Here is a 13,446-nt window from a genome sequence, read left to right as displayed (position 1 = left end):
GATCAGTAGTGACTGGATCACGCATGAAAGCGTGCTAATGCACAGTGCTGAAGCAATGGTAGCTGACTGAGAACAGGGATTACAACTGTATATCTGAGGTGTCTTTCAGTCTGCTATTTTTTGGCCTTGTCAGGTTTCTTCTTCATAATTAGATTGTTGTGAGCAGCATGATTGCTGAAACCTAATCATCATAACTCCATCTAGGAGTGAGGTTGCATTACCAGAAATGTGAGTTATGTCGACATGACACAGTGCAGCGTTGTGTAGCTATAGCAAGTTAGCTCTGAGGACCAAAAATATGGCCTTGTGAACTGCAAATATTATACCCCTGGTGCTGTGCAGCAGGGAAAGCTCAGGAATGCAGGCTGGTGGCAAGGTAGCTAGAGGGAGGCATAGGAGGCACTCCGTGTAACCATGACCTCCCTCCCTCCTGCTGCTCTGTTGACCTTCATGAGGATTTACTTTAATCTTTGCAATCAGAGACAATGCAGAAATGCAGGTGTGTTCTTTCCACACTAAAGGTAAACCCTAATGCTGGGCATGCACTGAAAAGAGGTCTTCAAAAAGGTTATATGACATAGTGCTCAAGAAGAGGATTCTCTGGATTAATGGCCTATGTTCTTCATGGTTACTTTTTGTTACCTGGCCTCTAGGAATTGGCCTGGGTGTTACATTACCTCTTAAGCTCACTGAAAAGTTCAGCAAAATGTGATGATTTCAATGTCTGCTACTGTCATATCTTTAGGAAACACATAAGGTGAAATCTTTTATTAATGTACTGTTCTATTGGAACTGAAAAATCTAGCTGCTTTATTCACTGCTGCATGTACAGTTTCAGCCATTAGACAAGGAATCTGGAGAGTAACCACTTTGGAAGTGGGGTTTTTTATGCGTCAGGTCTCATCTGGAATATTTTAGAAGAGGATTAATCACTTCCCAGTTTTGTTGAACCTGAAACAAGACTTTCTGACTAAAATTCACGTAACTTAATTTTCCTGTGGCTGCCTATAAAAACCACCAAGAAATCATGCCATGCAGCAAGGATACTTTAATTTGGTTTTCAGGAGAAAGAGACACAGTTTGGCACAGAATCATGGTGCAGTGGAAATATACAAAAATAATAGACCGACAATTTTTTTCTGTACCATGTGCTCCTTATGCAGTAAGCTTATTTTCACTTGCATGGACACTCTCCTTGTTCTGAGGGAAGGTGGAATCAGTTGGCAACAATAAGAATCTTGCTTTTTCAGTTCCATGTTTCTTGCAAAGGAAGAAAAACTACACTGATTCAGCACTAGAGTGAAGTAAGTGATTTGAATCTGAAAAAAGTTATAGAAAAGAGAAAGTAATTATCTAAATTTGGGAGTAGAACCTGAATAACATGACAAAATGCTGTGGGGAAAAGGATGTTTTTCCACAGATTATTTTCTGGAGCCTGTCCTATTGCATGTTCACTAAGGAAAATGAGGATCTGCCTGAATATGCCATTAGTTGCTGTAACCCAGCTGCAGTGGAACTGATTTACCCTCCATCTTCTTCATGGAGATGCACCAGCACACACAATAAGTCACACACACCAAGAGGCACATTAATAAGTAGACTCTCACCTCTTGTTTTGGTGCAGTTATGGTTTTGTTTCCTCAGGGCTGCAGTGCAGAGGCACAGCCTCTTCTAAGGTGTCTTTTAATGGCAGAGCACAATTAGTGCAGGTCCCTGAAACCCAGTGTCTCACGTGCATTGCCCTTGGAGTCGTGGTGCAGGAGAGAGGAGCAAAGCTCTCCAGTGTCTGAGGTTGGAGCCAAATGTCAGATTCTGTACTCAAAAGGTGTACTAACTAATATAGTGGCCTTTTCTTTGTTACATGAACTAATGTGTCAGAGGCAGTAATCAGTTCAACAGGACACATCACTGTCTTGTGTTTGAAAAGAATTCACCTTCTTTCTAAAGAGGAATTTGAAATCTGCTCTTGTTAAGAGCCATCATCATTTCATCAGGTAAATTGGCTTATCTGTTTATTCCAGAACTTCTCTTGTCCACTACTCTTGGGATGCAAAGAGGAAAAGCATATCAGAAGCATCAAAACAATTTCTCACTTCTGAAATGCTCAACTTGAGGCAGATATTATTGCTGAAATGTGCTGAGATGCTCATTAGGCAATGAAGCACACTACAAATTGCTGGCAGCTCTCAGGCTGCTAATTCTTCACAAATAAAGGATCAGTAAGCTTCTAGGAGTAGAACTGGCCAACAGTTTTCTGTCAAAAGATTTTTAAACCTAGCATGTTCTATTTTTTCTTAACAAGAATTTCCAGTTTCTGTTAAATGTCTATTGTTTATTTTACCAAAGAGATGTGGGTTTAAGGAAAAAAAAAAGATCCTTGTTTTTCTAAAACAAGTGAGTACAGAATGTCAAAATCTTTTCAGGGGAAAAATTAAATAAATAAAAAAAAGACAAATTGGATACTTTGGTTTCCCCTGAAATATAGAAGTGAAAATCCTGAGAAAACTGATTCTTCAAGTAACGTGAAAAATATTTTCCATGTTTGAACTTTTCCTATTACTCTGTGTTGAGAGCAAGTCTTTATTTCATCATAAAAATCATCAACAGCCACATGTATGATAACCCAAGTGCTTTAGAAGCAAATGATAGTTTTTATATCTGGATGATATGTCATTAACAAAACATTATTTTTAAAATTAATTATTTTCCAATAGTTTTCCGTAATGTACCTGCTTCCATAAAACCCCAATAACATGTCAGTAACTCAGTTTCCACCTCTTAAACTGCTGGGACATTTGTGGTTTTGTGTTAATAGCTTTATAGGCATAGAATTCTGACTCAAGCAAAGTATCATGTTGAAGGATTTATGCATTTAGTATACTATCAAGTGCAAATACTGGCATTTAAACTTAGCATTTTCCAGACTGCCAGCCAAACCTGTGTTTAAGATGTCTGGATATAGTCATGTTAGGGTTTTCCCACTATTCTGTCACAGATTGGCTTCTATGACTGACTCTTCAGCTTGGTATGTCAGTATGAACATTGTTCTTTAATTTTGGAATAATTGAAATAGTTTTTTTGTTTTAACCAAGCTGGATTTTAGACATCTGAAAGAGGTGGGTTCACAGTGTGATGCATATGGTATGATTCTGAGCATCACAACACTTATGCCTAATCTGATGAAACATAAAATGTTTCAGATTAGCCACCACAAAACTGAAACACTAAATTCACTTCATACACTTTCCATATAAAACTTTGCCTTGATCTACTATGCCTTGCTTTGGAAAGTCCACCTGGAATGAAAAGATAAAAGCGGACCCCTGACAGGCAAAGGGCACATTCCAAACATAAACAAACTCCTGTGGCTCAGGATAATCATGGTTGAAACAGGCACAATTGAAGAAAACACTCCATGAGAAGTGAGCCCAAAACACAGATATGTAATATGTAATTATACATCTGTAAATCTTCTTCCTTGTGTGTGTCCCATTGGTAATGAGGGCCTTCCCAGCTTTCATGGTGCTGATCCCTTCCCAGAAATCCAGAATGTGGAGAGGATGGGTGTCCTGTGAATGTATCTATGTTGATCCCTGCATCAGTATCAACTGAAAATTCCTGCTTTTCATATATCTGGTATTTAGGTATGTAGGCACTTTTAAGCAATTCAAGCAGATCGTGATGCTAAAATAGGATTTTATAATAGCATTTCTTGATCTTCTCTATTTCCTAGAACAATGCAGTGCATTCTCTGTGGTCATGGGTCCTCCCTATAGAGGGATAGTCCCATCAGACTCCCATCTACCCTCTGACTTTGCATAGATTATTTGAGGTACAGATATATGTGTAAAAGTATGGTAAATATTCTTTTTAATTGCATGAAAACTTATACTTCTGCACAAAAATAATAATATAAATTTCTGTGGGACATACCATATTCTTGCTTTGTTTCTGCTCAAGTCCCTGGACTGTAGGGGTTGACTGTATTCAAGAATGCAACAGATGATACTTAAAAAAAAAGTTCTAGCAGTTTTAATACCCAAGGATCTCAGTATGAATGCAAATACACAGCACTTTGCTTATTCTCTGCCCTTTTTCCAAAGTTTGTAAGAGCTGCTCTTTTAATAAGTGTTCTATTAGTGTTGTTGTAGATGGAAACCAGCATTTCAGAAAAGCATTATTTATCTCTTTATACAATATGTCGTGAACATGATTCTTGAATGACTTGATGTAGAGCCTTAGCATGTGGCTTCCTTACTGTGTTACACCAAACCCTTGCATTTCAGTCCATCGTGAAGCCAAGCAGGAGCAGGACTTTGTGACTGCCTAAATGATGATGACAGCCAGTGCAGGGAGGGAAGAAAGCACCCCTGCCATGTTATCAGCTGTAATAGCAGAAGTGTGAGTTTGCTTATCAAATTCCTCCTGCAGCTGGTTCCTCAGGGGTAAGCGTGGCCCCCTCCAAGCTTGCTTGTACTGACACAGCTGCTTTGAAAGTGGCAAATTAAAATATCTGCATGGAATGGAGACTGCTGCCACCAGGGAACATGGCCAGCATATGATGTTGTGGTGGTCTTGGGACCTCAGAGTCTTCTTTATGGGATGGTAGCATGGGCAGTCCTCTTTAGGGCTGATGCAAGCAGGAGTTTCTAATGCTTGCCAGACAGCTAAAAGGCTAGAGAGAAATAAAAATGTCTGTTACTTCCTGGAAAGTTTTTTGCATTGCCCCTAGCTGGTCTGACAGACCTCCAATTGCTCCCTGGGAGGAATGGCAATGTTCTCCTAGCATCCAGCCTGCCTCTGTGCTTGTAAACTTGTGCTAGAGCCATTAGCTGAATAGGAGGCCTCTAGAAAGTGCCAAAACCATGATTTTAAAAAATCCCCTTGGTTGCAGATACTTCTTCCTACTGGAGGGCACAAGACATTTGTGACACTGATTCAGTGACACAAAAATACTTTAGCACCTAGAAAATATATCTGTCAATTACTTGCTGGAAATGTGTTTAGTATCAAGTTAACTGTTGGTGACAGTTCACCACAGGTTATTATATGTTATTTGCTGCCACTGCTACATTGCAAAAGCCTCATTGGTGGCAGAGTAACATGAATTCATAGCATTTGATACAATGAGTCTTTCAGAAGAAAGACATGCAAAGAGTTTTAGCTTTAAATTATTTCATTCCTGTCATTTTCTTAAACAGATATGTGAGATTAATTAATCCACCGTTTCTCATCACATCATTTTTTGCTTCAGCTGTGGAATTTTAGGATATTAAGAAGCTTGTGAGACAGGGGTGTTGATTGCCAAGCCAGCAGAAACTTTAGAAGTCTATGTCAAAACTAAGCTTGTTTGACATGGAGGACCAAAGCATTTGCAGTTGTATAATGATGAGGAGGCTTTGGCTTTTGTTTTCAGTTTGTTTTTAAGTAGTTCTGGATAGCAGTTGAAGTCCTGTTTTGCAAGGCACTAATATTAGAGGTCTCTTTGATGTGGGGAGGAGACAGCACTATTTCTTGGGCTGAAACACTAGAGGTTGTTGCCTCATGATGATGAACAAAAGGGAATGAAAGCTGTAGCAATCAGTGTGCTGGGATGGAGGTCTCAGGCATATACAGTTCACAAATCAGCATGTGCTGCTTTGAACATTGCTTGTTATTGTATGTGCACTGACTCACACATTCCACATCTGCACGGCTGACCCCTGGAGGGTGAAAGCTGGCACTAACACATGGACATGCCAGTTCCTTGATTAGATTGCCTAGGCTGTAGGTTTTTAGTAAGCAGCCATGAGGTGTTTTTCAGTATGCTAAGCCATGAGGATTCCTAGTGACTGACATGGAAGGCTAGAAACTAGTCTGGCAATGGCAAAAGAAACTCTGGTTTTGGAAATTTTGGCTTGCTTTGTTTTAAAATGAGTGCTTTTTAGAATTGTAAACAGTTATGAAATTGTCTATTGTAGCAGCTACTCTTGAGATGCTACCTGGACTCCTGCATTACAGGAAGGACATCAAGCTGTTGGAGTGAGTCCAGAGGAGACCACCAAGATGATTAGAGGAAGGGAGCATCTCTCCTACACAGAAAGGCTGAGAGTTTTGTTTGTTCAGCCTGGAGAAGAGAAGGCTTTGGGGTGACCTAATTTCAGCCTTCCAGTACCTGAAGGGAGCCTACAAGAGAGCCGGACAGGGGCTTTTTTACATGAGCATGTAGTGACAGGACAAGGGGAAATGGCTTCTAACTGAAAGACTATAGATTTTTATATTAGATATTAGGAGGCAATTTTTTACTGTGAGGGTGGTGAGGCACTGGCACAGGTTGTTCAGAGATACTGTGGATGCCCCACAGGGCTGTCCCTGAAAGTGCTCAAGGCCAGATTGGATGAGGCTTTGAGCAACCTGGTCTAGTTGGAAGTGTCCCTGCCTAAGGCAGAAGAGTTGAAACTAAATGATCTTTAAGGTCCCTTCCAACTCTGATTCTACTATGGTATGTGTTCCAAGACTACCTGCAACAGCAATCGGACCTGACACTTATTCCAGGTGACTCATGTATTCCAAGGGGAAGATGTTCTGGGAAAAGGAAATGAGTAGAGGTGGGTGTTATCCTGTCTGTTTTCATTGTTTCAAACAATGCTATCTTCAGACATATGATTAGTGGGATTGTGCTGCTGTTTTTATCTTCTGCATCACCCTCTCTCCCCTCCCGCCCACCTCCTAAGGAGCCTTCTCTTGGTGAGAGACTTACATGAGGAAATAGGAAAATCTATACCCAGTATTTGTTCCCCTTGGCAGCCATCAGCTGTCAATCCAAGGAAGCCACAGTCTCCTGCAGGGCTCTGCTTGATGATGCTAGGAATAGAAAATACTGTCTACAGTCTTTCAAATGTCAGTCACAGATCCATGGCTCCTGGGGCTGAGCTCTGTGTTGTTCTGGGTAGGGGTAAATCTTATCACTGCTGGCATCAAACTGATTAAAACTTTACAAAACAACATGGCAGAGACATCCCCAGAAATGGTATTTCATCCACCAGAAAATATATGGTCTTATATAAGCACTTTAGTTGGTTTGTAAAAGGATAAAAAGTCATGCTGGTTAAACTGCTTCTGATTGCTTAAAAAGAAGAAAAGCTTTGCAGTTAAATTGCTGAGGTAGGATTCCAAAGATCTGTGTCCATTTTGTTCCACTGCAGAATTCCTAGGTGACCTGAACACATTCTTTAATCTCTGTTCCCATCTAAAAAGATGCAGTGATAAGGCTCTTTTTATTTAAGTTTTCATGTATGAGGTTTGACAGCAGGTATTTGCTTCACCCTACGGGGATACAAGGTATTCTTTAGGATGGAAGGTCATTTCAGCTGAGCCTTACAGCTGTCCTTCTTTGCTACTAATAATGGTACCTGTGAAATACAGCTGTCCTATTATATAAGCTTAGTGTATTAAAGGAAAAAGGTATATACTGACCCCAAGGCAGGAGATTTATTAAACAATTCAGAAACTTGTATTTTTACAAAACTGGCCAGAGCCAGGGCCTGAGAACCTGGAACTGCCCAACAGGGAAAATGGGAGAATAGATTCTTGGATTAAATAAATCCTATCATCTTGTCTGTGGGAGGAGAAGGGAACTGCTGTGCACACCAGAGCAGGTGGGTTACCGAATTTGGTGCACAAAGAGTGGAGATACTGCTGGAAAAAACAAGCTCCCTTTAATGTTTTAGGTGGTAAATGCAGATGTAATTTGAGAGTCAATGCGTGGCTTTTGATTGAACACAAAGGGGCAGACGGTTCCACTTAGTTCTGAAATGAGATGCAATCATATCTGTGGGTTGCATGGTGGCAAATCACAGTAATCTGCCTTAGAATGCATCATGCTGCCCAGAGTGCAGAGTCCTGCAGCAGTAATCCTCCTCACTGCCCTGGACTGTCTGCCCAAGGCATAGCGCTGTACTGAAGCAGTAACACACAAAAGGGAACTCTTTCTGCCACAGCAAAAAGTGGTCTTACCAGAGTCAAATCTCACTAATCCAGGGCTAGTACTGTTTTAATCAGTTTGCATGGCTGCAGTTCTGAATAGCTATTATTATTGCTGTTGTTGTTCTAAAAATAACCCAGCATTTCCCAAGTTGGCTGTTTGAACATTAGTGGGGTACACTTCCAGAGTAAATTGCACTTCTCCTGTATTAGCTGCCACTTCTGATGTCTGGATACACTATGAGAATAAATGGTTAATGAATCCTATGTGATCAAGTAGGAATAGGATCAGAGAATACCCCTACGATTAACTTTTTAGTTCCTTCCTCTTCTCAGAGCATTTATTCTTATTTAAATCATTAAAATAGCAAATCCAGTAAGCAGAATGTAACTAACATGAAAGCCAAGAGATGGCTAATGAAGATGACAGCCCTAAATACCTGCCCTTCTCACCACTTTCACTAACTCTTTTAAAATAGCAGAATGCTATGTAAGTATTAAAGCACTGAAAGGAAGAGCACAGACTGGTCACCTGATTCCAAAACCTTGAATTCTTTAAATAAGGAAATTGAGTATATAGCAGGTAGATAATCAGTCATAGAAATCTAGAAGAAATCTGTTCTTTTCTGATTCTTTTAACTCTGAAATTTAAGATTACAGATCCTCAGAAGAAAGATATTGGTAGAAGTTTGTCTTTTCTCCAGGCTGAAGATTGGTTAGAAAATTTTTCTATTGGAATAGAATTTAAAATTATTCTGCTTGGTGGAGTTTGATGGAACACCAGGAATTTTTATTCTCTGGATTTTTGACCAAGTTTTGCACAGAAAAGTAACTTTTGTGCAGAAGATTCTTATTTCAAAAATAGCCATGCATAGGAATAGTGTGTATGCAAACCTGAATTTTCTTAATAACAAAATGGATGAACAGATGTAATTTTTTTGAGTTTTTGAACAAACACTTAATTGTGAAGTAACTACATAAATTTTTGCATTTGGCTTGATAGTGGCTATTTAAGACAAAGAAATACACGGATTAATATTGTAGGAAACATTCCTGGGGCAAAGAGTACAGAAGATTTGTTTGCTTATGAGTCTGTGTGCCTAAATAAATGGCTAACATATTTAGAAATAGACATTGTATTCATCAATAATTCTGATAATTAGCACTTGATCTCCTGCCTTCAAACCCCCCTCCTGTCTACTGTTTAAGCAAAAGCAGACATTGCTGTCCAGCCTGGAGGCTTTATATTTATAGTCTTTGGTCTTAATCCATGATCACATTTCCAAGTCCCTCTATTAGAGAGGAGTGTACTTAGCACAATAAGACATCAAGGTCTCCTATGTGTACATTCTTTTATGTTCTAAGCACAAGCCAATCAATTTGAAACTAGAGATTAGAAGGGTGGACATTTTATTACTACTTCTTCATTTGTATTAAAGATGCAAGTTAGTTAACAGCAAAAATATTTAGAGGCTCTAGGATATTAAAATAAAATAGGAAGCAGTTGAAAATCTGCAAGGAAGTGTGAGAGAAGGTGTGATCCATCGAAGAGTACATTCATATGTAATTCTAGATCCATGGCAATTGCCTCAGCCTGTTTGGCTTCACAGTGGAAAAAAGTGCTAAAGATCCTATTCCAGCCCAATCAAAAAGCCTGTTGATCAATCATCTTGGATCAAATGTCATTGATCAGTATCTCCTGCCTGAGGGAGGAGAGGGTTGGAGAAGAGGGAGGGCACATGCATATGAGTTTGAAAGGAAGTCTGCAGGACTGGCTTCTGACCCCAAGACCAAAATGAAGCTGAATCTTAAAATGTTGAATCTAAGTTTGTGGAGCTTGGTGGTTGGTCCACATACCTGCAATGTCCAAACAAAACCAGACCATTGCTGCCAAACTGACTTGTCTGTGCTGCAGCGACAGGAGCAACTCCCTGGGAGTCACAGATGGCATTTCATGGAGGCCACAGACTGTTTGGGCTGAGGCTTGCCTGCTTCACAGTGTTGATATCAAAGCAGTAACCTGCAGGTCCTGTTTTCTCCAGTGGGAGATATAAGGGAAGGTGTAAGGAATAAGAAGTGGCTGAGAAAGTTCTATTCTTGATGAATTCAGGATGTTAAATGATGGTCTTCCAAAAAGGAAGTTTTCTGTGGGGTGTAATAGAAATAGACTCCCCTGGAGAGGATTCTGAAGGCTCTTTCTGATGGTGAGGGAGCCTGTGGCCCTGGGATGCTCATTAAGAATCAGACAACCACACTGTAATTCTCTGGTCAACTGTTTTCTTATTTCTAAATTACTGGCTGGGATGAGTAATAGGCGGAAGCTTCATTACTGTGACTTTCTTTTTGTCCTTCCTTCCTTTCTTGAATGCTGACATGCACTTTTAGTGTGTGCTAGCAGTGCTGCTTTTTTGAGATGATGTGAAGCACTTTCTGATCCTGAAAGGAAAAGCAAGGTATGCTAAGACAGCTGTGTTGGATAAACTTTTGACACGTGCTCCTCAACTCAGACCAGAGGAAGAGTCTGTGGCAAAGCCTTGTGTAACTCTCTGAAGATGCAGTGTTGACTGCTGGTAGGAAAGCAGATGGAGAATGGATGCAGCTGGTAGGCATTGAGGCTTCCTGGCTCTTGGAGTGCACTACTGTGACACTGCAAACTCATTCCCAGTGGTGTCAGGCCACTGCAAGGCATGTTCTGTGCTGGTGGGGAGCTGTAGCTGCTGGGGTAGTAGCCTGGTGTAGAGATGCTGTCAGCTGGGAGGGGTGCACAGTGCCTCTGCTGAGAATATTTCTATAATGAGGGAAGCAACTATTTTATCTGTTTAACTACACAATGCAAGTGCCTCTTGCCAAGAGCCTGTCTTCTCAGTTTAAAGATGTGTTAATTGAGTAATAGACAATATTTGTCATGAGGGAACTATATGTCTCAGGAATGTCTGCCACTGAAACACGACGAGTTCTGCAAAGCTATATTTTTTCAAGTAGCACATCCTTGCTGCACTGTGTGGGTTCTGCTGTGGCTATTGTTCCAGACAGGACTGGCCATAACCCCTGGAATAGATCAGCAGTGTGAGCTTTGTTTTGCTATTGTGGTAACCCTTGTAACCTAAGAAGTCAATAGCTGACTTTTTTGTTTTAATTTATCTTATAATAAAGAAATGGCAATGTGCTTCTGGTAAAGAAACCCAATTCTGTTTATTTCTTCCAGTCCATAAAGAAACATTGTGTCCACCAGATCTCACTTCTTCAATAATTTTGAGACTACGGTCTTGAGATTATGTCTCAAAAACTTTATGAAAGGTTGCTCTGTCTGAATTTTCACAGAATCTCAAAGTAATTATTGTATGTTTTTAGTGCCTGTCTCCATCTAGGATATCAATTCACTAATGTTCAAGAACTTTTGGAAATCAGATTGCAAAAGACTGTCTTGAGATGTCTTAAGCAAGTTTGCCTCTCTGATGATAGATACTAAAACATAATACAATCAGTCTCCTTTCAGATATATCAGATACTCAAAATGACTAGTCAGTTTTGAGAGCTAGAGACCCTCAGTGAGTGCTTTTCCATGATGTATTATGTTGAAATATTACTTCCTAAAGCTCATAATAATTTAAGACATCTAGAATTATATGAGCCAATAGTTCATAAAAACGTATTTTTAAAAGTTGAATTTAAATTAAAATCAGACTACTCTTCTAAAATTTTAAAAGCATTCTACTGAATTTCTATGAGCAGAAGTCTCATAGAAATTTGACGTTAACTTCCTATCTGCTGTCTGGAAACCCTGAGATGTGTTTACTACTCACTAAAAAACACCTTGATTGGCCCAAATAACAAACTACCAACAAGTTAGTAGATTTCTAAAACAAATTGGACACACAGGCACAGTTCTGAAGACCTGTGAGGAGACAGAAACAGAGAGCAGACTTGGCTTTGCCTGCAGTAGGAGCATTTAGTCAAACTTCTCAGTTGTTGTCACTGCTTCAGTCATGAGGAGCTCATGGGGCAAAGTCCCTGTTAGTTAATTTCTGCAGGGATGTATCACTTGACCTTGGGTAAAGTTTGATGACAGGAAGTTGAAGTAGAATCATGTTGCTGGAAACAATGAAGGAAAACTCAATTAGAATCCAGACTTGCTTCTACATGGCTGATTGTAAAACTGATTTGTTATTATGTACCTTTGATTTTACCTTTTACCTAATGGATATTGTCCTAGAGGATGTAAGGTATTCTCATCTCTGATTTCATGGTGTCTCTAACTAAGGGAAAGTTTTTATGCAGATGTTTAAATGTGGTTTTACAGAGTAAAAAACCCTCAGTGCATGTCTTTTAAAACACAGGAAAAGGAAGTCCCACTGCCATGTAGTTGAGTCAGCCATGGAAATGATTCATGAGAATTTCCCAAAATCACAAACTTAGAGGTTCACCCATCTCTAATATTAAAGCTCTGGTTGGTCCAGGCTGAGTGTGTTCCTGGTTTGTGTCCTGGCTGACAAATTGAGCAAGAGCTTCATAAAGAAACAGCTTTACTAGATGACAATATACAATGCATTTTAATAGTGCATGTTTTATATCTCCTCTTTTTGAGACATACTGTTTTTCTTAAGAGTTGTCTAAAGACCATAAATATTCAGTTAAAATAGTTAAGTCTAGAATGTGCTGATTATTTCTAGACTGTTTGTAGCTGGACCACTCAGTTAAACAATTATAAATTTGAAAGTGTGTAACCTCTCCCATTTGGTGTACCTGAAAAGTGTACATATTGGTCCTAGTAACAATATCTCCCTTTTACGCACTTATACCTTTCTTGCGCCTTTGACCAAATGGCTTTTATAATGCAACAGAGATTATGAAATAACATCAGGGCAATACTGAGGAACATATTGATGTTCTTTCATTTTTTAATTCATTCTGAAGGCTTCCATGTAGGTGTAGCTGTTTTATCAATATTCTTTTGCTTTAATTGAACCAATCCCTTCATTCATGAAGAAAAGGAACAGGCATTTTTCATGCTATCCTGTAGCAATTTACGCAGAGAGAAGAACCGTACTATCTTGGAAAAATCACTATTACTGCTCATTATTTTCTTTACTCCTAATTAAGATCTTCACTTGAAAATAACTGATATTTTTAATCAGCTTATCATTGAGGTGACAAAAAGGTTTCTGTTGCCCAATAAAATTTTAGCAGTATCATCTGTTAAGATCTGGTGTAACAGCACAAGCTTTTTGTCTTTCAAAGGAAACTTCCTGCAAAGGTGAATTCAACTTTTTTTGTGGGAATGCAAGCCAACAGATCTCATGGCAATGAACACAGTCTCAAGTGAAGGGTTGGATTGGTTGACAGTGGTTGGGAATGCATTTTGTGAAAGGAAAAAAAATATAGGGAAATAGTGCCAGGTCAGCAAGGTGAATTATCTCACCAAGGAGTTCACCAAAGGATCCTTGGCCAAGAGGGAGAAAAGTCTCTGGTCAAGAGCAGTGGCAG

Source organism: Agelaius phoeniceus, chromosome 7 (genome assembly GCF_051311805.1).
Source record: "Agelaius phoeniceus isolate bAgePho1 chromosome 7, bAgePho1.hap1, whole genome shotgun sequence".
Lineage (NCBI taxonomy): Eukaryota > Metazoa > Chordata > Aves > Passeriformes > Icteridae > Agelaius > Agelaius phoeniceus.
Note: the sequence above shows the minus strand (reverse complement) of the source record.